This window comes from Pseudorasbora parva, chromosome 21, assembly GCF_024679245.1.
Source record: "Pseudorasbora parva isolate DD20220531a chromosome 21, ASM2467924v1, whole genome shotgun sequence".
In the NCBI taxonomy this organism is placed as follows: domain Eukaryota; kingdom Metazoa; phylum Chordata; class Actinopteri; order Cypriniformes; family Gobionidae; genus Pseudorasbora; species Pseudorasbora parva.
Window position 1 is genome coordinate 2,502,028 of NC_090192.1, and position 21,706 is coordinate 2,523,733.

Genomic DNA, 21,706 nt, shown 5'->3' on the forward strand with positions numbered 1-21,706 from the left:
GGTTTAGATAACGTCTCATGTAAATAGTTCACTAAATCTTTCAATCGGTACACTTAAAAATGATTACTGTCCTTCACTGATTTGGAGGAACAGTCGCGCGCAGTCCTACATCACCGGACTAATCTGCCTAATCTTCTCGGAACTTTATCGCGGTGGAAACGCAGACAGCTGCAGGTCTGGGGGGAGAAAAGTTCCTGTAAAAAAGTTCCTGGTACAAATTGTTCCGGGTAATTTTGGTGGAAACGGGGCTTAAGTTAAAACTGTGACATAGCCGACAAATAATTTAAACTATTAATCTCATATTTAGCATTAGTTAACTTAACATGAACTAAGAATTAAAAATACAGCATTTATTAATCTTTGTTCATTTTAAGATTTACAAATACATTATTAAAATAAAAAGTTGTGAACTGACAACATGTCTAACAAACAACGAACAGATGTATTTCTATTAAGTTAACCAGGATGAATGAATACAATAACTAATGTGGGTCAAACTTTATTGTTTTATGTTATATGTACTTCTGTAAAAAAATATTGTTGGTTTAACTTAAAAAAGTAAGTAACCTGGTTGCCTTACAATTTTGAGTTTACTGAAATAAAACAATTGAGTTGATACAATGAAGGAAATTTGTTTAATAAATAGAAACTCTAAATATTATTGTATGTGAACCACATAAAAATGTGATAAATATTGAAAATAGCACTATTTGGCATGTTTCACTGCATCATCACAAATAAAACACACACAATAAAATAATATGCTTACAAAATCTTTTAATAATATTTGAATAAAGGTTGTCGAATCTCAAAACATTTGTATTAACTCAAAATTTTAAGGCATTTTTAAAATAATTTTTTACAGTGTAGTAATAACAGTAGGCCTAAATAATGCATAATTACATTCAACTAGCCCTAACCTTATAGTAAGTGCATAGTTACTAAATATTACTCAGTACTTAAATATATAATTGCACAGTAACAATGACATCTGAAGTGTAAACACATGTGTTGCTCACGGTTTGTTAATGTTAGTTAATGCATTAACTAATGCTAACAAATTAAACCTTATTGTAAAGTGCTACAATAATCTCATAATTTCGACATGAAAAGTTTACCAAAGCATGATTTTTCCCCTCATCCGGTTTTCATAATTATTACATTGCACAGAAATAATGAGCTTCCAAAGCATCCAGCGCTCCTATAGATGAACCTATGGATGATGTGTGGCGGATATTAAAATACATTATCTGCCAATGTGGGAGGACGATGCAGTGCAATTACAGTTATGTAATTAATAATTAGTCAGTTTAGTTTGTGTTAGAGTAGCACAGGTGGCAACGGCAGGCAGGAGAAGTGTGTGTCCTTGAGCGCGGTCTTCAGAAGGGTTGCGTAAGAGCATCTAAACATCTGTGGGCGACCATCAGCGCTTCAGAAAACACACGCCTGAGTCTCTGCAATAAGGGACTCACTCAGACAGGAAAAAACACGCTTTTGTTGATAGGTTTGCAAGTTGAAAGGGATGGTTGGCTTAATCAGAATTTACATTATAAAATGAAGGCACTGTTTTGAATCAGGATGAACAAGAACGTCTGGTGAATGTCATGGGTTTGGTCAACTGGTACTGCTCTGAATAACAGGCGTTTTCTTTCCCTCCAGAATAAAAGAGGCAGTTCTGCTTTAATAATCCTTTTCATATTCATAACCTCTGAAAGTCTCAGTCTTCTTTCATGTGTGTGTGTGTGTGTGTGTGTGTGTGTGTGTGTGTGTGTGTGTGTGTGTGTGTGTGTGTGTGTGTGTGTGTGTGTGTGTGTGTGTGTGTGTGTGTGTGTGTGTGTGTGTGTGTTTCCTCATTGTATCTTTTTTTATTTTTTATTTATTTAGTTCTTTTTGGTCAACAATCAAAATTCATTTTACACAAAATAGCACTAGTCATATGGGTACATACATACAATACTGTATATGCATGCACACATACATAACCACAAAATAAAAAACTTTTTTTATTTTATTTTTTAAACAAAATAAAAAATAAAATAAAGTTTACACTCTTATCTCAAACATACACTGATTCACAGATCAAAACTTTAGTACTGTGTTTTATACAAATGACTTTCCATCTTCCATTTTCCATCTTCTTATTTCTGTAAGAGTTTAAAGGGAATGGCTTTAACCCTCTGGTCCTCTTTGTTAAGGGGTCACACTTGGCTTCCCATTTATAATATATTTGGTAACACTTTACAATACGGGTGCACTAATATGCATTAATTCATGCTTAATTAATGCACAGGGCCCGTATTTATCAAACATCTTAGAATTACTCACAAGAACACTGCTAAGAATTGACTTAAGAGTAAAAAAATTCTTGGCTCAAAGCTGCGCTTAAACGTTAGTTATCAAGCGTCCCAATCATACTTTAAGTGAAGTGTAGGACTAAACCTTAAGTGCTAGTCTTAGAGTGGATTTACGACACTTTGCTGTGCCATAAATGGAATTTTGGATGATGTCATAGGCATGAACCAATCACTGAATAGATGTCCTTATTTAAGAATATCCTCAGATAAATTCACATTGAATGGTGAAATTCCTAAGAGGAGTTTACATCCAATACACATTTGACAACAAAGAGTTTTCAAGAGAATACATTATAATATACACATTTTAAATGATAGATAAACATGTTTTTATCCATTTAATATTTTTTTTTAAACTGGTGTGCTGTTAAATGACCTGCCTATATATAGGCTAGATTTTTTTTATATATATAATCAGCCACCATGGATTGCAAAAGAAAACCGACATGGCAGGAGGAAGAAGCGATCGCTACTGCTTGCTGAATTACTCGAACAGTGTTTTTTTATTTATTTTTATAAAACCCAACATTAACCAGCGCTGAAAAAGATGATGTCTGCTCTGTCCAAACGATACTGTTTGATGAACTATTTGTCGTCAAATATTTCGAACACATTCTCCCTCTATTGAAAGTTTTGCGCACGTCTCTGTCTCCTCAGCGCCATCACTGCCCCTACTGGACACTCCTGACCACTTGAGAGACCTCTCGAGCTGTATTAAATAACTGGGAGAGTAAGAGTGATTCTTAGCTTTAAGAAATTTGATAACTTGCTTTTATTCTTAAGTTTGAAAGTAGGAGTAAATTTCATGAATTCTCAGCCCTTAAGACTAAAATAGCACTTTGAGAAGCTTGATAAATACGGGCCCAGATAATCATGAGTTAATGTATTACTAATGGTGAACTAACCCATTTATTAATGATTACTGCATCAGCAACTAATGAACATTCATCATGATTAATAGATTAAGTAATCATTACATTGTAAAGGACCCTAAAAAAATATGGACGACTCGACATCATCCGCTCGAGAGGTCTCTCAAGTGGTCAGGAGTGTCCAGTAGGGGCAGTGATGCCGCTGAGGAGACGGAGACGTGCGCAAATCTTTCAATAGAGGGAGAATGTGTTCGAAATATTTGACAACAAATAGTTCATCAAACAGTATCGTTTGGACAGAGCAGACATCATCTTTTTCAGCGCTGGTCAATGTTGGGTTTTATAAAAAAATAAAAAAATAAAAAATAAAACACTGTTCGAGTAATTCAGCAAGCAGTAGCGATCGCTTCTTCCTCCTGCCATGTCGGTTTTCTTTTGCAATCCATGGTGGCTGATTATATATATAAAAAAAATCTAGCCTATATATAGGCAGGTCATTTAACAGCACACCAGTTTAAAAAAAAATATTAAATGGATAAAAACATGTTTATCTATCATTTAAAATGTGTATATTATAATGTATTCTCTTGAAAACTCTTTATTGTCAAATGTGTATTGGATGTAAACTCCTCTTAGGAATTTCACCATTCAATGTGAATTTATCTGAGGATATTCTTAAATAAGGACATCTATTCAGTGATTGGTTCATGCCTATGACATCATCCAAAATCCCGTTTGTGGCACAGCAAAGTGTCGTAAATCCACTCAGCCCTAAAGATTTAGTCCTACACTTCACTTAAAGTATGATTGGGATGCTTGATAACTAACGTTTAAGCCCAGCTTTGAGCCAAGAATTTTTTTACTCTTAAGTCAATTCTTAGCAGTGTTCTTGTGAGTAATTCTAGGATGTTTGATAAATACGGGCCCTGATCCAGCATATTATGATGTACGCTGTGCTGTAATATCAAGACGTTTGCTATTGAGAAATGTTTGCGCTGTTTGTCTCTTCTCGACCCAGTCTGTCTGTCTGTGTGAGTTGCTCCTTCATTCGACAGTAAACACAAACAAAGCGCTGCATTTGGCTGAGCTGATTCAGAGCTTTAACCCCTTATATTCTGTCCTCTTCACGCACAGAGATCTGTTATCTGCGGCACACAATGAGATATGATCACGCTCGTCAGTGGCTCTTGTGGTGATGAAAAGGCCAACCCGAATCAATCAGTAATTTGCACCTGTCTCTGCTCTCTGTGCCCAATGTCTGCTTCTCACACGCATATCTGTGACTGACTGGGGATGCATTTGTGGTTTATAAAGAAATCCTTATTCATATATTCCGGTTTGCAATTATCAGATTCATTACTGTAATTTTTAGTGACATTTGCTCTTTGTCTGCAAGAACACTGATTAGTATGACGTTCAAAAATCTGTAAAAATAGGGCCCATTGTACTGTATTAATTTGAAGGAATTGTCCGTTTTCTAGGAGTTTAACCTAAACGTTAACGTTAACCTAAAGTTTTTTTTATTAATTTATTTAATAAAAATGTCCGTAAAATTCTTCTATAATGTCCAGGTAATAATTGGTACTGCCATTATCTTATAGATTTATTTAATTACATAACATGTATGAAACATGTGCTTTAGTTTCCAGGAGTCCATGCCTCGACAAGTCAGGACCAACACAATATTAGGTCATAATGTTATGCCTGATCGGTGTACAATCAGTGTGAACTGTGCAATGTCTGTGCAAAGACCTTTGATGTTTTGTACTTACACAATATTCCTCATTATAATAATTAATGCATGGAATAAAGGGGCGTGGCCTGGTTGAGATAGATGTGTGTTGAAACCAAGCGGCAACCTCCCGCGATCTCTCTTGAAGCCAATACGGAAGTAATGTAAACTGTAATTCCTTAACTGGCCACTAGGGACCGGCTCCAGAAGGAGCAGAATCTCATTGAGCCCCATGTTAAAATTCTCAACTTTAAAGCAGAAAAAAACATGTTTACAGCCTGGTACAAATTGTGGTTTTGGCTTATAAGGCTAATTTTGATCTTCATGACAACTCTGAGGGGGGTGAATTTTTTTATAACTCATTCGTTTCCGTTATATTAAGCCTTAAGGTTCTGCATAATTAAGGGCGTGGTTACAAGTGGATAGCCATTTATCCGCCGTCTATAGTTATTGCGTCACCTCAGCTCCGCGCACATCCCGCCTTTTTGCTCATTTTCTGTTATCCGGGAGTGACACGCGACGACTCGCTCACAAGATGGCAACGCCCAGCTCGACCATACTTTAAGCTTCAGAACGGCTTATCAGAATCCTATGGGTGACGTCACGGACACTACGTCCATATTTTTTTACAGTCTATGGTTGAAACCACGGTCATGGTAAGGGGCGGGACATTTCCCAAACACCAATCACAACACACCGTCTCCAGCTGACCAATCAGAGCAAAGTGTGCTTTTCAGAAGGAGGGGCATCATAGAGACAGGAACTAAACAGATGCTGCGTCCCAATTCGCCTACTTATACTACGTCCTAAAAGTATGTACTCTTTTTGTGAATAAAAAGTATATACTTTTGAGTGTGTAGCAGAAAAGTATGCAAGCTTCGGGACATACTACTTCGCCATCTTTAACGGACTCTGACACTTACGTGCATCCAGTCACCGTTTAACTGGCCTGTCAATCATCGTCAGATTCGTCACAGTTCAAATCCTCCATATTCAGTTTCATTTCTTACCGCATCGGAGAGAAATGTAGCTGCTCGTTGATCTGCCGTGTGTGTGTCTTTAATGCAGAGACTCTCCTCATGTGTTTGCAATTTAAATATAATGATGCATTTAAAAGTTAAAGGCCAAACGTGTCATTGCAAAAGTTCACGATGCTGCTGCAGGTGAAATATAATGTGGATAACACTGAATAAATATATTTTTGTCAGGTTAAATACTGATAGTTGGTCACTCAAACCCCTTTATCTAAACTTCTCTTCTTAACCGTCAGACTCGCACATCCGTCATGTTTGTAGTTTTTTAACGCTTTTTATCCGCGTTTGTAGTTCTAATCGAATCCTCGTCCACCTCGCAGTGGGTTGTGGGTAATATCAGCCGTTAGAGTGCCCATCGATCCATACTGTGAATTCGGACCGGAAATAGTAAACCATCCGGGAATCTTTGGAATACTCTTTTCAACAGACTACGATTTGGGACATACTAATTCTATTTTCGTATACTATTTAGGATGGATAGTATGCGAATTGGGACGCAGGGAGAGTTTTCCACCAGAATGAACCGGGTGCTAGTTCGGAGCCAGTGCTAGTGTCAGTTCTAAGTTGGTTCGACTTGAGAGCTTTCTAAGAACCGTTTGCTTTTCCACATGCTAAGAGCCACAACAGAGCCAGGTCTAACGTCATACCAGAGTCCTGCACGGGTCCATCCCAGACCCGTTAATATTTGCCTGTTACCTGATCCGTGCCCGCAATAAATCACACACGCTAAAATCATTCCAATTAAAATGCTTTATTTTTGTTTTATCTTGCACCTCTCTCAACATCACAACAGCGTCATGAATGGGCTAAAGAAACAGGCTAAAGTGCTTTTAGAGACTCGTTGTCAACAATTTTTTATACTCCACTCACCAACTTTCTTTTTACTTCATCCATTGCTATCCTGCAACGCTCGCTCCATCTGGGCTACGAGAGGCATCAACAAAAGTCGCACTGGTGGTGACATGATGGATCAAATGGCATACCAGCAGCCATATCACCCTGTAGCCCAAGACTGGTTTCCCACTGAAGCTAAGCAGGGCCGAGCCTGGTTAGTACCTGGATGGGAGACCAACTGGGAAAGCCAGGTAGCTGCTGGTAGAGGTGCTGGTGAGGCCAGCAGGGGGCGCTCACCCTGTGGTCTGTGTGGGTCCTAATGCCCCAGTATAGTGATGGGGACGCTATACTGACAAAGAGCACTGTCCTTCGGATGAGACGTTAAACCGAGGTCCTGACTCTCTGTGGTCGTTAAAAATCCCAGGATGTCCTTCGATAAATAGACTGCATTTATATAGCGCTTTCAACAGACCCTATGGCCATCCAAAGCGCTTTACATATTGCCTCACATTCACCCATTCATACACCGACAGCGGTGTCTGCCATACAAGGCGCCATCCAGCTCGTCGGGAGCAGCTGGGGGTAGGTGTCTTGCTCATGGACACTTCGTCAGGTGGAACCGGGGATCGAACCACCAACCTTCCGGTTTGAGGACAACCTACATGAACCACTGAGCCACTGCCGCCCCAAGAGCCGATAAAGAGTAGGGGTGTAACCCTGGCATCCTGGCCAAATTTGCCCATTGGCCCCTGTCCATCATGGCCTCCTAATAATCCCCATATCCTGATTGGCTTAATCACTGTCTCCGTTCCACCGATCAGCTGGTGTGTGGTGAGCGTTCTGGCGCAATATGGCTGCCGTCGCATCATCCAGGTGGGGCTGCACACTGGTGGTGGTTGAGGAGATTCCCCCTTCAATATGTAAAGCGATTTGAGTGCCTAGAAAAGCGCTATATAAATCGAACGCATTATATCGTTGTTGCGTGTATGTGAAATGGTAATTTGGACATAGAAATTGTAATACAGTATGTTTGGGGGGAAGAAGGACTACCGGATCGTTTTTCGAGAACCAGCGAACATTTAAAAGACTTAATCAAACAAAGCGAAAGTAACGCGGCCCCTCTCTGACATCTGCCATGCACACACATAATAAAACAAACACAACTCAATGTAAAATCCAGGTTAAATCCGCCGAGCTCCCTCATGAGAGGATTTGAGACCGGTGTGGCTCACAGGTGACGCTCATTCGCCATCACGCCCCGGTCTCGCTCGCTCCTCCACCTCACCACAGCACAGAAAAATATTGCACATATTTTTCATCCGCGCTTCTACCCGCTCGCACGGAATTAATTATCCGCCCGCACCCCCACCCGTGTATTTTATAAATGTCTCAGTCCACCCGTTTTAGCCACTTTTATGCCCGCAGGTACCCAACCCGTTGCAGGACTCTACTGCTAGCGAGGCAGCTGGAAACACAAACACACACACACACCCACACAATTTCCAGGCATGTTCTATCTAATGCATCGACGCTGCGCAGACCAACCCGCAAATGATATCCAAATACTGTGCGAGCGATTCAAAAGCATAGGGAGTCGTTTGCTCTCGTTGTTACTTTGATGTCATATGGCGATGTCTCAGCGCAGATGCATCTCGAACGAGCCTTCCATCAACAATGCCGAACGTTGCGTTACTATTGATTCGACATCGTAAATTATCGGCATCAAAACACAGCGAATCCAACGCATTCACGCAGTTCGCAGTAATTTGTATAGACGATGATTATAAACGAGCAGCAGCTATTAGCTCCATTAGCTGCTATTTAAAAAATGGCGGATCTCAAGTTTGTGTTCATCTTGCTGATCCCGCCCCCAGCGCCTGACGTAAGCGGTTCTTACTTCTAGCCCAGCAATGTTTTGGTGCTACTTAAGAACCACTTTTCCTGGCTCAGAGCTGGTGCTTTGGCTGTGGAACAAAAGAACCGATTTGAAACTAGGCTCTGGCTCTGAATTAGCACCAGCACTGCCTTGGTGGAAAAGGGGTATGACAGACTGGGAAGAGAGGAGCCGCAGGACAATATGAGGAATAATCAACATTTAAGCTGGAAAACCTGCTCTAGTAGAGCCAGAAAACAACATCAAGACTTTAAAAAAGGCAAAGTAAATTATCTTTAAAAATTGCTCTCTTATTGTGTCAACAGTTGTCTTATATGGTTTTATTTCCCTGGAAGGATTTTATGAGAAACATATCTGAGAAAAAGTGGGAAAAAAATCCATTGTATCTATTATGTTATGTTATTGTATCTCCTGAACTATGAAGAGCAACCTCTTAGAAATAAAATGTCAAGAATGTCAAACACGATGTGAGTATGCAATGAAATCTCTTATTCTGGATGTGCCAGAGAAATGTTCAAGGTCTTACGTGTTATTGTTGCTCATTTTCTGTCTAAATATATCACGTGTGTATAACATAATCCACCACTGCAATCCTCAAAGGTCCTTATTAATCATAGAAAGACTTACTGAACAGGTCTGTAATTTTAAAACAGACAATTTGTCACATCTCTTCATGCAAACAAGAGCTTAACCCGGGTAAGAAGCTCTTACGGAGTTAATGCTTGAGCAGACTGTCTGAATCTGTAATTCAAATGAGTCCAATTTTATTTATATACTTATTTAATTATTTAGTTATTTTGGAAAAGGCATTCAACCATTAGCACTGACCTCAGAATAAGACTTAAGGGACTAAATTCAAATCTCCATATAATACAACGACAGATATTGCATTGATCAAAATGCTTATTTTGAATGTCATTTGCCAAGATTTGCACCTAATTTTTTCAGATTAGCCGTGCTCACCTTCATCTTTATTCCTGCGCCAGAAAAAGACCATGACAACATGTGACGTCAGAGCTGGAGGTTTGCCGTCATGTTTAAACAATGCTTTTTATAGTTCCTAATGTTTTCTGTTTTCTTTTCTTCCTTCCCTAGACTGACTTATCTTTTGTTGCAGAACAAGATGGAAGAAAAAAACATATTGCAATCTAAACAGATGACAGAAAATGAATAGAAGAAAGACAAACGGCATGCTAGTTTGGCATCACAACGTTTCATGCACGGGGCAGTTTGGAGAACTATTTTCCTCCTTCTTTCAGGCAAGTGGAAAAAAAACATCCAAAATATACAGATTTCTGTTTCAATCTGTATCTTTAAAGGTGGCGAGTTTGAGTCAGAAATCTCCACCTCAGCAGCTTCGCACACACCAGACTTTACAGTTTTATTCATATTCTTAAGATTTGTTCGTATCATTCGCCTGACGATAAGTAGAAGCATCAGAACAACTGCAACAACGTGTAAATAAAGACATTTGGAGATTATTTTAAGCAAAAAGGTCGAAAACCCATAAATACAGAGAGTTGTAATGAGATATAATACAATTTAATTGACAAATCATATCCAGGCGGAAATCCCAAAAAATGGTCTTGGAGTTTAAAGCTCCACTGTGTGATATTTTCCCCCATCTAGCGGTGTAAAGGTTTATGACCATCCAGTGAATATTAGTTTCTGTTCCTCTCAATTCTGATTTCGTTTTAACTCCTACGGTGGCCGATTTAGTCCAAGATTAACATGGCAATCCCCCTCTTCACATTCGACACGGTGCCATCGAGTGTTAAAACGCGAAAGGCGAAGCTTGAATTTACGGGTATGTCCCTCTTTGGCTACTGTACTTTCAAGATGGAGGAGCAACATGGCGACCGGCATTCGAACCCCTCACCCGTAATGTGTTTTCAATGGCATATTATAAACTTACGAGAATACTTATTACTTGAAAGAAGTAAATATGCATTAATGAGCACATATATTTTTTGAAAGAACTAAACTAAAAATAAACTAAAAATTTACACAGTGCAGCTTTAAGTAGTTAAAGTACCTTTTACTTATATGCACTTTTGTTGTTTATTAATTGTAAGTGGCCATACACTATTTTTGTTCATATCTCATGAAGAGGCAGCGATGCCGGAGGAGCGCACTGACGTTATCTATGCCTAAGGATAGCAGCTTGCGTTCTTCCCCGTAACCATGGCAGAGCCGCTCATCATTTCCACAGCAACCTTGAATCAGAGAGCATAAGTGTAGAATCAGATAAACAAGAGGAACACTGCACTTTTTCATTGTTGAAAAAAAACAAAAAAAACAGGAAGAAATTGAATGAAAGCAGTCGGCCTACATCTTCATCAGTGCTAAAACCTACTGTGTGTAGGAAGCATTTTAAGAAAGAAAGACTGGCATCTTAATTATGCTGCCTTTTAAAGGGATAGTTCACCCAAAAATGAGCCTGTGATGTTTATCTGCTTTCCCCCAGGGCATCAAGATGTGTGTTTGTTTCTTCAGGAGAACACAAATGAAGATTTTTAACTCAACCGTTGCTCGTATAATGCATGTCAATGGGGTGTATTTCTATGAGAGTAAAAACACACAGACATACGAATCCATATTAAACCCTGAGGCTCGTGGAGACACACTGATGTCTTAAGACACGAGCCGATCGCTTTCTGCCAGAAACACAACAGTATTTGTGTTATTTTCTACCTCATATCAGACTATTCACATCTAGTGTTCTCAGCGGCATTACTTCTGTTGAAGAAGGTCAAAATACCGGCGCGATCATAGTTATATAAATAGATGCCTCATTAGTGCCTGTGCGGATCGGTTGAAAGAGGCATCTAGGTAAATATCTCTATGATCACGCAGGGATTTTGACCTTCTTCGGCAGGTCAAAACACACAGGCAAACAATCCTAATAGGCAAGAGGCAGAAAACACAGGGCAATCCAAATAACCAAGCAAAGGAGTCAAAACCAGAATAGCGCTCAGAATTCAGTGACACAAATAAGACTTTGCAAAGAATGACTGAAAACACAGGGGCCGTTTCTCTATATGAAGAGTTCGGTTGCAAAACGTGATAAACGCCATTCTTTGACATTTAGATTTTATTATTGGAAATCACTGTTTAGATGTACCTTGTGAATTCCTGCCATTAATACTATTTAAAAATGTGCATTTTAAGCCTCCAACAAAATGTATTTTTTCACAAAACGCGATATCCGCCTGCCCAGTTTCTTTACAAAGTGCGATAAAGAACGTTCAGGATGCTGCGCGAGCTCAGGATGTCACGCGAGAGAGTCACCGCCGGTGAAGTGCTCCGAGTTTGCTCAGTGATTTAACGATAATAGCAAAACAAAAAACATATTTAAAAAGCGGATTCAATAGGCTAACTAAAAAAGGTTTACCGTTTAATAGTTTATACTGTAGGCGAGCTGTCAGTCACGTAGGCTACGTCACTGATCAACAGCTGTCTGAATCAAAGCTTCAGAGTCAAGCTTAACGTTGACGGATTGGAGCCGGTCAGGAAGGCATCTAAAGAAAATCATCAAAGGGAGAAGACCAAACGGGCAAGGCTTTCAGAGGAGGGAAAACATCCAAAGATTTATTTTGGTCATCGTGCGACTGCGAGTAACGTTGGTCTGTGTCATGCGCACGCACGCACGCACGCACGCACACACACACACACTCATACACAAGCTTTTCTTAATGGTATTACAGTAGAATAATATAGCCTAGAGTGGATATATTGCGTTTTGCAAAAAAAAAAATCTTTGAATATACTATTCCATATATTTATGATGTATTGTTTTTTTAACCAATTTAAGATGCTTGACAATGTTAAGATAAATATGTTGCATTATGGCATGACTATTTATGGACATAAAATTAAATAAAAAATATCCTGGATTTGAAGAATATTGTGTCCCTGGCCTACACTGAGCTCAAGTAATAGTTTAATGTACAAAACATTGTGAATGAACTTGACTGTTGATGTCTTAAATAATAATGTCAAATAACCAACATTTCTCAAAATGGATATATCTTATTTTGCAACGAAACTCTCCATATGCGCTTTTGTCTGTACTTGTAAAACATCATCAGTTGCTGCCCAAGTACTGTTCCAATCCCCGGATGTGTCCTTGATCCGCCCCTTTTATCAAGGATGCATCGAGAGGTGCCTTGAGCGGACTTGAGACAGACCAGTATCCCAGAGTGCCTCTCGCACCAACCAACAAGAGTCAATAGCGGATGAGAAAACCCACGTAATTTAAAACTGTTATTGTGTCACGAAATGTAGTTTTAAGAGTTTTTCAGGCGAGTACTTCCAGGACTTGTTTAAAGTTCATATCTGTGGTTTATTTATAAAGAGAGTGCCTATTGAAATTTTGATCTGATGTTGTGAGATCCAGGAGATCAGCGGGCGCTCAGACTATAGCGTCATAGTCATATTTAATTTTATTACAGTTCGCAAACCAAGTATGCAAACTTCAGACTTGTGTCCTTGGTAGTTCAGACTTGCCAAGTTCGACTCATTAGTTCATTCTCCTGAGTTGAACTTGGCAAGTCTGAACTACCAAGGACACAATCTGAAGTTTGCATACTTTGCTTGGAGAACCGGCCAGGGTTTATGAAGGCAGAGTTAATGAGGTAATGACACACAGGTGGAAGTCATCAATCAACAATGAGTCGAAGCAATGGGTTATGGGACTTGAAGTTCATGATGGGAAAGCAAAGGCGTGCCCTCTGGTGGCGATCATGGGCACTCCAGCTGGTGGATTTAACAGTAAAACACCAAAAACCTTCCTTTTCACACTTCCTTTTATGATTACAGGGGCAGATTATTGATTAATAAAGACTTATATTCATGCAGTTTTTTTGCACAACACTATATGCTATAAGCTCAAAACACTGTTTCCATAGTGCATGGTTTGTAAACTACACATTTTGATGTTTGTATCATAGCACACGTGTGTCTTTTCTGATGTAAGAAACTTCCTCATACACTCTAATCATTTCTGGGTAAAAACCAACCCAATGTTGGGTCAAATATGGACTAACCCAAGCAATTGGGTTGTTTTAACCCAGCAATTAGGTTGTCTTAAGCTAATATTTAACCCAACCGCAGGGTTAAAACAACCCAATCACTGGGATAAAACAACCCAATTGCTGGGTTAGTCTATATTTGACCCAACATTGGATTAAAACAACCCAGCATTTTTTAGAGTGTATACAGCATTTTTTTTTTTTTTTCAGATAAAATCAAAGACGCTTTTAGCGCCTCTCGCTGGACATTTCACTTTAAAAGTGTTGTGAAACATGCAAGAAAATATCATTTTTGCACATTTTGAGACTGGATTGACTATGGCTAACAGCTTAAAAAGTGCAAGTACTTTTACAGGACGAAAATAACCACGTCTCGCCTGTCTTGTCTCGTCCTGTTACCTGCAGTTGTCCTCTGCAAAATTACAGCTATGAAGCTTTAAAAACCAGACACAATCAGTCAGAAAATAACAGTTTGGGATCCGCATCTCATCACCATGTGGTTGATGATTCACACGCAGGTCAGAAACACAATCTTGTTCTATGTGACACTGCTCATCTTCCTCTGTATATTCAGCTGATAACGACACACACTGTGCCAGCTTCATCACAATATGAACAGCGGTGTGTGTTAGAGAGCCGGATCCCAATGGACTGGCCAGCGGGACGTAATTGGATCTGTGGAGAGAAATATTCCAGTCTGAACTCGGCGATCCTTCCCTGCCATTCAATGCGTGACGCAAACACCAAAAACAAACTTCCCTGGAGGCTTCTGAACACCTCTGGTTTTTGCCAGTCATTGGTGCATATTAATGAGTGCATTAGAATTGCATTTTGTGTAATAATGTTGTTACTTTTCAGCGGTTTGCTGTTTATATAACGCAACAGAACTCCCCTTATTGCATGTTTTTACCTCAAGGCAATGGTCGAAAATAGTACAGCAACTATAAGATATTAAAAAAGTGTGACTCCACAAGCCAAGGGAGACGTTTTGCTGGGAAAACTTCATCATAACTATGGGGCAATGCAACAAAACTCTATTAGTCCACCCACATATGTAGCCATAGAAACTTCTATTTATATGCATCACATGAAGACAGAAATAACACCTGATTCCCTCTTAGAAATGTGCATGTTTATAATATGGCTTGAAATGAATCATTTGTTCCAGCAATTCATGCTGTGGTCATAGTCGGGCATTTGCATATGCTGCACTTACTCATGTATGGAATCAAAAGCCAGGACTTTGTCTTTCTGTTCCAGATTGTCCAAAACATTATCAAGGACAGAAAGACTTGACACGGGCCCCTGGCTGTTCAGGAACAAAACCAGATTAGCACTTTCTGAAATAAAGAAAAACGGGCGTTCACTAAAACATTACTCTAAAGCGGTGGTTCTGAGCCTTTTTCAGTGATTTTCCCCTGTGAAATATTTTTCCAGCCAAGTCCCCCTTAACCAGCGCAAAGCATTTTTGGTTAAAAAAATAAAATAAAAAATACTTAAATATCAGTGTCTGATTTATTAATCTTTGGAACAGATAAACACATACTGTTTCGAACATTTTAAATGATAATAAGCCATAACTAAATGTATTTCAAATATTTCTTATCACTAAAATGTAGTGATTTAAAGTAATGTAGTGAAGACAGTGACCATTTAAAACTATTCAAATTAACCATTTAAAATGTGCAAAACACTGCTCATTTTTTATGGTCTCTCTTTAACTATTTGGTAATAAAAATATAACAAAACAAACACAAAAAAATAATTAACTTAATTATAAATAAAGATTTGTGCACAAAAATAATGATCAACATAAAGTGTCCTCTTTTGGGATCAGATCTGTTCCAAAAATAAATCATTAAACTTAATCTTAAATAAAATCAGAAATTGCTAAAAAAAAAAAAAAAAAATCTTAAAATATAAAATATATGTTAAAATATTTAAATATATATATATTTTAAAATCTCATGTACCCCCATTTGAGAAAGCATTTATTAATCTTAGTTAATATTAATTTCAACATTTACTAATAAATTTTTATCATTAACTAACATTAACAAAAATAAATATTTATGAGGTCTTTTGACAAAAATCCAATATAATAAACATAAGTATGTTTTCAGTGGTGTATAATAAACTTTATGTTTTTATTATCTTAGAATGAGCCATTTCTATCGACACACACCGCGGGTCCCTTACAGGGAAGCCGCCATTTTGTGCTGCTATGTTTCTACGGTAGCCCTAAAGGGACAAACTTCTCTATAGAGTGCTAGCTACTATCTGCTGTCTCAGATGACGACATCTTTGTCCTGTGTGGGCCACCGTAGCTTCTCTGTGTGCTTTGAAAGGGAGGGGTGAATGACTGCGATTCACAACCTCACCACTAGATGCAGCTAAAATCTACACACTGCACCTTTAACTAATGGGGCCGCCATTGACATACACTTTAAAAAATATGTTCACTAAGTTATGACAACATGTGTTTTTACATTGTTTTAATAAAAAAAGTTTAACATTTCTTAACTTATTTTGATACGTTATAGAAGATGCAACTAATTTTTTTAATATAATCTAAGTTTAAATAACTTAACATAAAATTTCAGGCTGTGACGTTTATTTTTTTTTTTTTACAGTGTACGAATGATTCATTTTGTGAATATGAATGCTTGAACTGAATAAATGTATTATCTCTACACTGGTTCAACATTCAGGCCTCCAATTGAACATGACTGATCACATCTAAATTTTTCAGTTGGCCGAATTAAATTGCATCAATTCACAGAAATTTAATTCAGCCGACTGAAAAATGTAGATGTGATCAGTCACTAGAAAATTTTCAATTGGAGACATTTTTTTATTTTTTTTTACAGTGTGTAGCTTATGTATTTTTTTATGTTTTTTCCCCCAGAATGAGGCAACACATGTCTTATTTTTTGTTGCAAAGCATAACTCGAGATGCTTACTGGGCTGTACATTTACACAATTTCCAAAGTGTTCGGATGACTTATAGCCTGTGCATATAAACAGCATCTCTTTGCATGGTGACACATTTCTGTTGAGGGGAAAGACATCCGTCAAACTGCATTTCAAGAGCACTTGTAGTAGGCTATTGATTAATTATTAGTTATGTTTTTTGTTTTTGGTCTCGAGTGAGTTATGTTTTCCCCATGTAAAGGCAGGGCAGAGTCATCAATGATTCCCAATGAGTCAGTGATCATGCGAGAATAGAGACGGGGAAGTGGGACAGAGTTCTGCTCTCAGGGACGTGGGTCTGAATCCAGTGTGCGTCACGTCCTACCGTCCTCTTCTACTCTCGTAAACAGCAGAAAAGGCACAGAAAATAAAGATAAAGAAGATTCTGAAGGGGAAAGTCATGCTGACATAGCATCTTATGAATGTGTGCTTCTCACTATCTATGATAGAAATGGAGAAGTCAGTATGTTGGGATGTTTTTTTTATTATGTTTTGCATGGTCCAAACCTTGATTTAAATATCTTAACCTTTATTCTCATTTGGCAAAGCTACCTTTCTCTCTTTCCTACTATTTGTTACTTAAAACGAAAATGCATTTGATAAATAAGCGAATAAATATAAATAAGGATGCAATTTTTTTTAAATTAGAATTATTTGTGCATCTCTCATTAAAATGGACTATATTGTAAGTAAATTGCTTCAGTTGCTGTTTGCACTTCCATAATTTGAGTGAAATCGTACAGTATATAGACTGTGACAGTTAATTATGTGATGTAAAGGTAAAATGTTTTCCAGTTTTCCAAATCAGAGTAAAAATATACACATATCTACATTGTAAAAATGTCCAGGCCTCTCCAATTGAAAATTTACCAATCAAAATTGTTCATTTGGCCAAATTTAATTTCTGTGAATTGATGCAATTCAATTAACAGAAATTCAATTTGGCCAACTAAAATTGTTTTATGTGACCAGACACTAGAATATTTTCAATTGGAGACCTGAATTGTTTTTACAGTGTAGTGTTGATCCCCAAAAACGTGACAAATCATGCCTTGATCAATGCATTTCATTTTGCATTAAGATGCAATGATATACCAAGTCATTCTTTCTTTTGGGAATATTAAAGGGATCATCATCTGAGAAACCAGATTTTCCCTGAGCTTTTGACGTATAAGAGGTCAACATACTATAATAATACTTCATTGTTAGCCCCAAAACAGCTTTTATCATTTGTAACCAAGCCCAGAGAACGACTCATTAAGCAGAAAGACCGCCTCTGCAGAGGAAGATCAACGCCCACTTCATCATCACAGCTTTGGCCCCGCCCACTCCATCATCACAGTTTTGGCCCCGCCCACTCCATCATCACAGCTTTGGCCCAGCCCACTCCATCATCACAGCTTTGGCCCCGCCCACTCCGTCATCACAGCTTTGGCCCAGCCCACTCCATCATCACAGCTTTGGCCCCGCCCACTTCATCATCACAGCTTTGGCCCAGCCCACTCCATCATCACAGCTTTGGCCCCGCCCACTGGAGTGTTAGTGAGATGACGAGGAGAGAAGAGTGATACGGGAAGGACTACAAATAACATCACCTTCCAAAGGATCCTAATGCTAGGAATGAGCTTATTTATTTCAGCCTGGTCTCATGGTTAATACGTAGGTATTAATACGTTACTTTCAAAGAGACTAAACGTACGTCTTAGTACGTTTGGAGAAGTGCTAAAATGTAAAATATAGACGTATTTGCAACATTTAAACGTAGTATTATTACATTTTTACAGCTAAAAAAACGTAAAATATTTACGAATCCATCAGGAAATCTTTTTTTTTAAGAATACAAAACTTTATACTGGTAAAAACATTTTTTTTTTGTTATATCATAAAGATATCTATATAATTTCCCTTTGACCATTTTATTGATTAATCTACGATCCCTTAACACTACCCAAAACCTAAACCTACCAATTTAATACAGAATATAAAGAAAATAAAAGGTAAAACGTTGGAAAATGACGATTTTGATAACAATATAGCATTAAAAAAATATTTTGAACGGCTAATCCTACACTTACCCCTAAACCTACCCATTAGCATTTATTAAAACAATGTACTGTCATAAATCAAAGCATAACAGACAGACCAGTGTACTCACAATAATTTATTTATTGCAAAAATGTCAAAAGCGGTACCAAAAGTAGTTCAAATGAAGATGTGTTGCAGTCGCAGTCCTCTCTGGTGGTATATAACGTTAATAGTTTTGTATGAGGTACAGAGCAGAGTGTTAGCTATTAATCAATGAAAATATTAATCCGGCTTCTCTCCGTGAAGTTGCGCGTTTCCCATTTCAAATACAAATCGACTGAAACACGACATGTCAAAATCTGTGACGAAGCAGGCGAGAGCCAATGAGCGTTCGATGCCACTGCCGTAAATCATGTCGTAACGCTTCATGAGGGCGCGTTTTTTAAATTTGAATTCACAACGAGCGCGAGATTTGATGTTTACCGTCGCGCTACTGAGAGGAAATGAAGGCTAATGGAAGGCTAATGGAGATGAAGATCACCGGGCTCAATTTTGGATTTGTTTCTCGCAAACATATGGATTCTAACGATTTGGATTACAGCAAACGAATAAAGTGTTGTGTTTTGTGAATTGATGTATCTTGTGATCGCCAGTTGCTGAATAGGAGAAAATGCCTTTTTATGTCTCACAGCAAACAAGTTAAATACCACAAAATGGTTGGCAAGAATGTTATTCATCTGACAGTTTTAAAATTCAGTCTAAAAAATTCAACATTATCCAGTCATCCGAAATGAGTTTGTAGCAGAAGTCACGAGAGCAAAATGTTATTTTATATTTCTGTTATTTTATATTAGGTTGATTAACTTAGTAAAATGCATTTAATAAATGTGACTGAAAACATGTATTGATGTGACTATTGGATATAAAATAAACAATATTAATGCCACGATTTATGGGAGCCGGTGGCTGACTGCTTACACGTTCACACTTGGATACGTAGATAATTTACATTTTAGTGCTGTCAATATGTCAATATTGTACATTTTAGTGCTGTTAATAAGTCAGTATTGTACGTTTTATTGTGTGTAAAAACGTTAGTAAATGTACGTGTAGTAGAATCACACTTTACGTAAAAATACTCACGTATTTTCATGAGATCACGTTGTTTATTTTAACAATGTGAATGTCTTAGCAATTGCCATATCACCCTGTAGCCCAAGACTGAAGCTAAGCAGGGCTGAGCCTGGCTAGTACCTGGATATGCGAGACCAACTGGGAAAACCAGGAGCTGCTGGTAGAGGTGTTAGTGAGGCCAGCAGGGGGCGCTCACCCTGTGGTCTGTGTGGGTCCTAATGCCCCAGTATAGTGATGGGGACACTGTACTGTCAAAGAGCACCGTCCTTCGGACGAGACGTTAAACCGAGGTCCCGACTCTCTGTGGTCGTTAAAAATCCCAGGATGTCCTTCGATAAAGAGTAGGAGTGTAACCCCGGCATCCTGGCCAAATTTGCCCATTGGCCTCTGTCCATCATGGCCTCCTAATAATCCCCATATAATGATTGGGTTCATCACTCGGTCTCCTCTCCACCAATCAGCTGGTGTGTGGTGAGCGTTCTGGCGCAATATGGCTGCCGTCGCATCATCCAGGTGGTGCTGCACATTGGTGGTGGTTGAGGAGATTCCCCCCTTCAATGTAAAGTGCTTTGAGTGCCTTGAAAAGCTCTATATAAAATATCTACACTGCAGCCAATCACATTAGTGGGCGTTTACACTGAAGTCTCACAGACACGCCCCTTCAAACAGAGTGTTCAAATCAGAGGCTGAATTTAGGGAAGGAAAAATGCTTTTATTTCTAAATGATGACTATTTTGTTATGTAAAAATCATACCAGCATTATAAGTGCGCCACAGGAAACATCATGAAACAATAAAACAATGCCGTTTATGGCCCCTTTAAAAGGATAATATGTCTCTGAAGCCTTTTCACACATTTGAATGTCTCCAAAGGAAAGCAAAAGCTCTGTTTTCTCAGGGCGTTGAAGTGTTTCTGTTCCCATTGCTTCTGTGTTCTTTTCCTGTGTGCTTTAGCTTTGTGTCTTAGTTCCCTCGTCTGTTCACCTGTCCTTCGTTAATCCCTCGGTTTCCTTGTGTATTTAAACCCCAGTCTTTCGATTGTTTTTGTCAGTCGTTGAACTTGTGTGTGTCCGGTTGTTCACTGCAAAAAAAAAAAAAAATGCTTTTCTCACTTAGTTTTTTTTGTCTTGTTTCTAGTTCAAACATCTACAAATTCTTAAAACAAGAAGTATTTACTAAGCAAACTTAATTGTCTTTTTTTGGGGAAAAATAACTCAAAATGAAGAGAGTTTTGCTTAAAATAAGATAAATAATCTGCCAATGGGGTGAGAAAAATAATCTTAAAACAAGATGATTACTTATCCCACTGGCAGATTATTTATCTTATTTTAAGCAAAACTCTCTTCATTTTGAGTAATTTTTACCTAAACCAAGACAATAATTTTGACTTGCTTAGTAAATGTTTGTTACTGTAAGAATTTTTAGAAATTTTGACTAGAAACAAGACGAAAATACTCAGTAAGAAAAGCATTTTTTCGCTTGTTTTTGTCGGTCGCTGATCATGTGTGTGTCCAAGTTGTTGCTCTCCTGGTTTACGTTCATGATTATTGTGTGTGGATTGTTGTCTTGTTCCAGGGTTGGATTGTGTTCTTCAATTAATCTCGTGCTCACACTCTCCTCGACCCTTCTCACACGTTACAGATAAAAGCAGTGCATTGCAAATAACAAGCAGAGTGACAAAGAATACAAAATGTCACTGTGAAAGAAAACAGAAAAATATATGGCTAATGTGTCCATGTCAGTCATTTTCATTTGAGCCGAGCAACCCATTCACTGGCAATCAGTACAGATGCTGCCACCCATGAAAAGCTCTATTTTGGGG

The 21,706-nt window shown here is 38.3% G+C and overlaps 1 pseudogene; it reads left to right on the plus strand.

The window, feature by feature from the left end:
* The first annotated feature begins 6,973 nt into the window (after window positions 1-6,973).
* LOC137056595 (5S ribosomal RNA) lies at window positions 6,974-7,090 on the plus strand (annotated as a pseudogene).
* The last annotated feature ends 14,616 nt before the right edge of the window (window positions 7,091-21,706 follow it).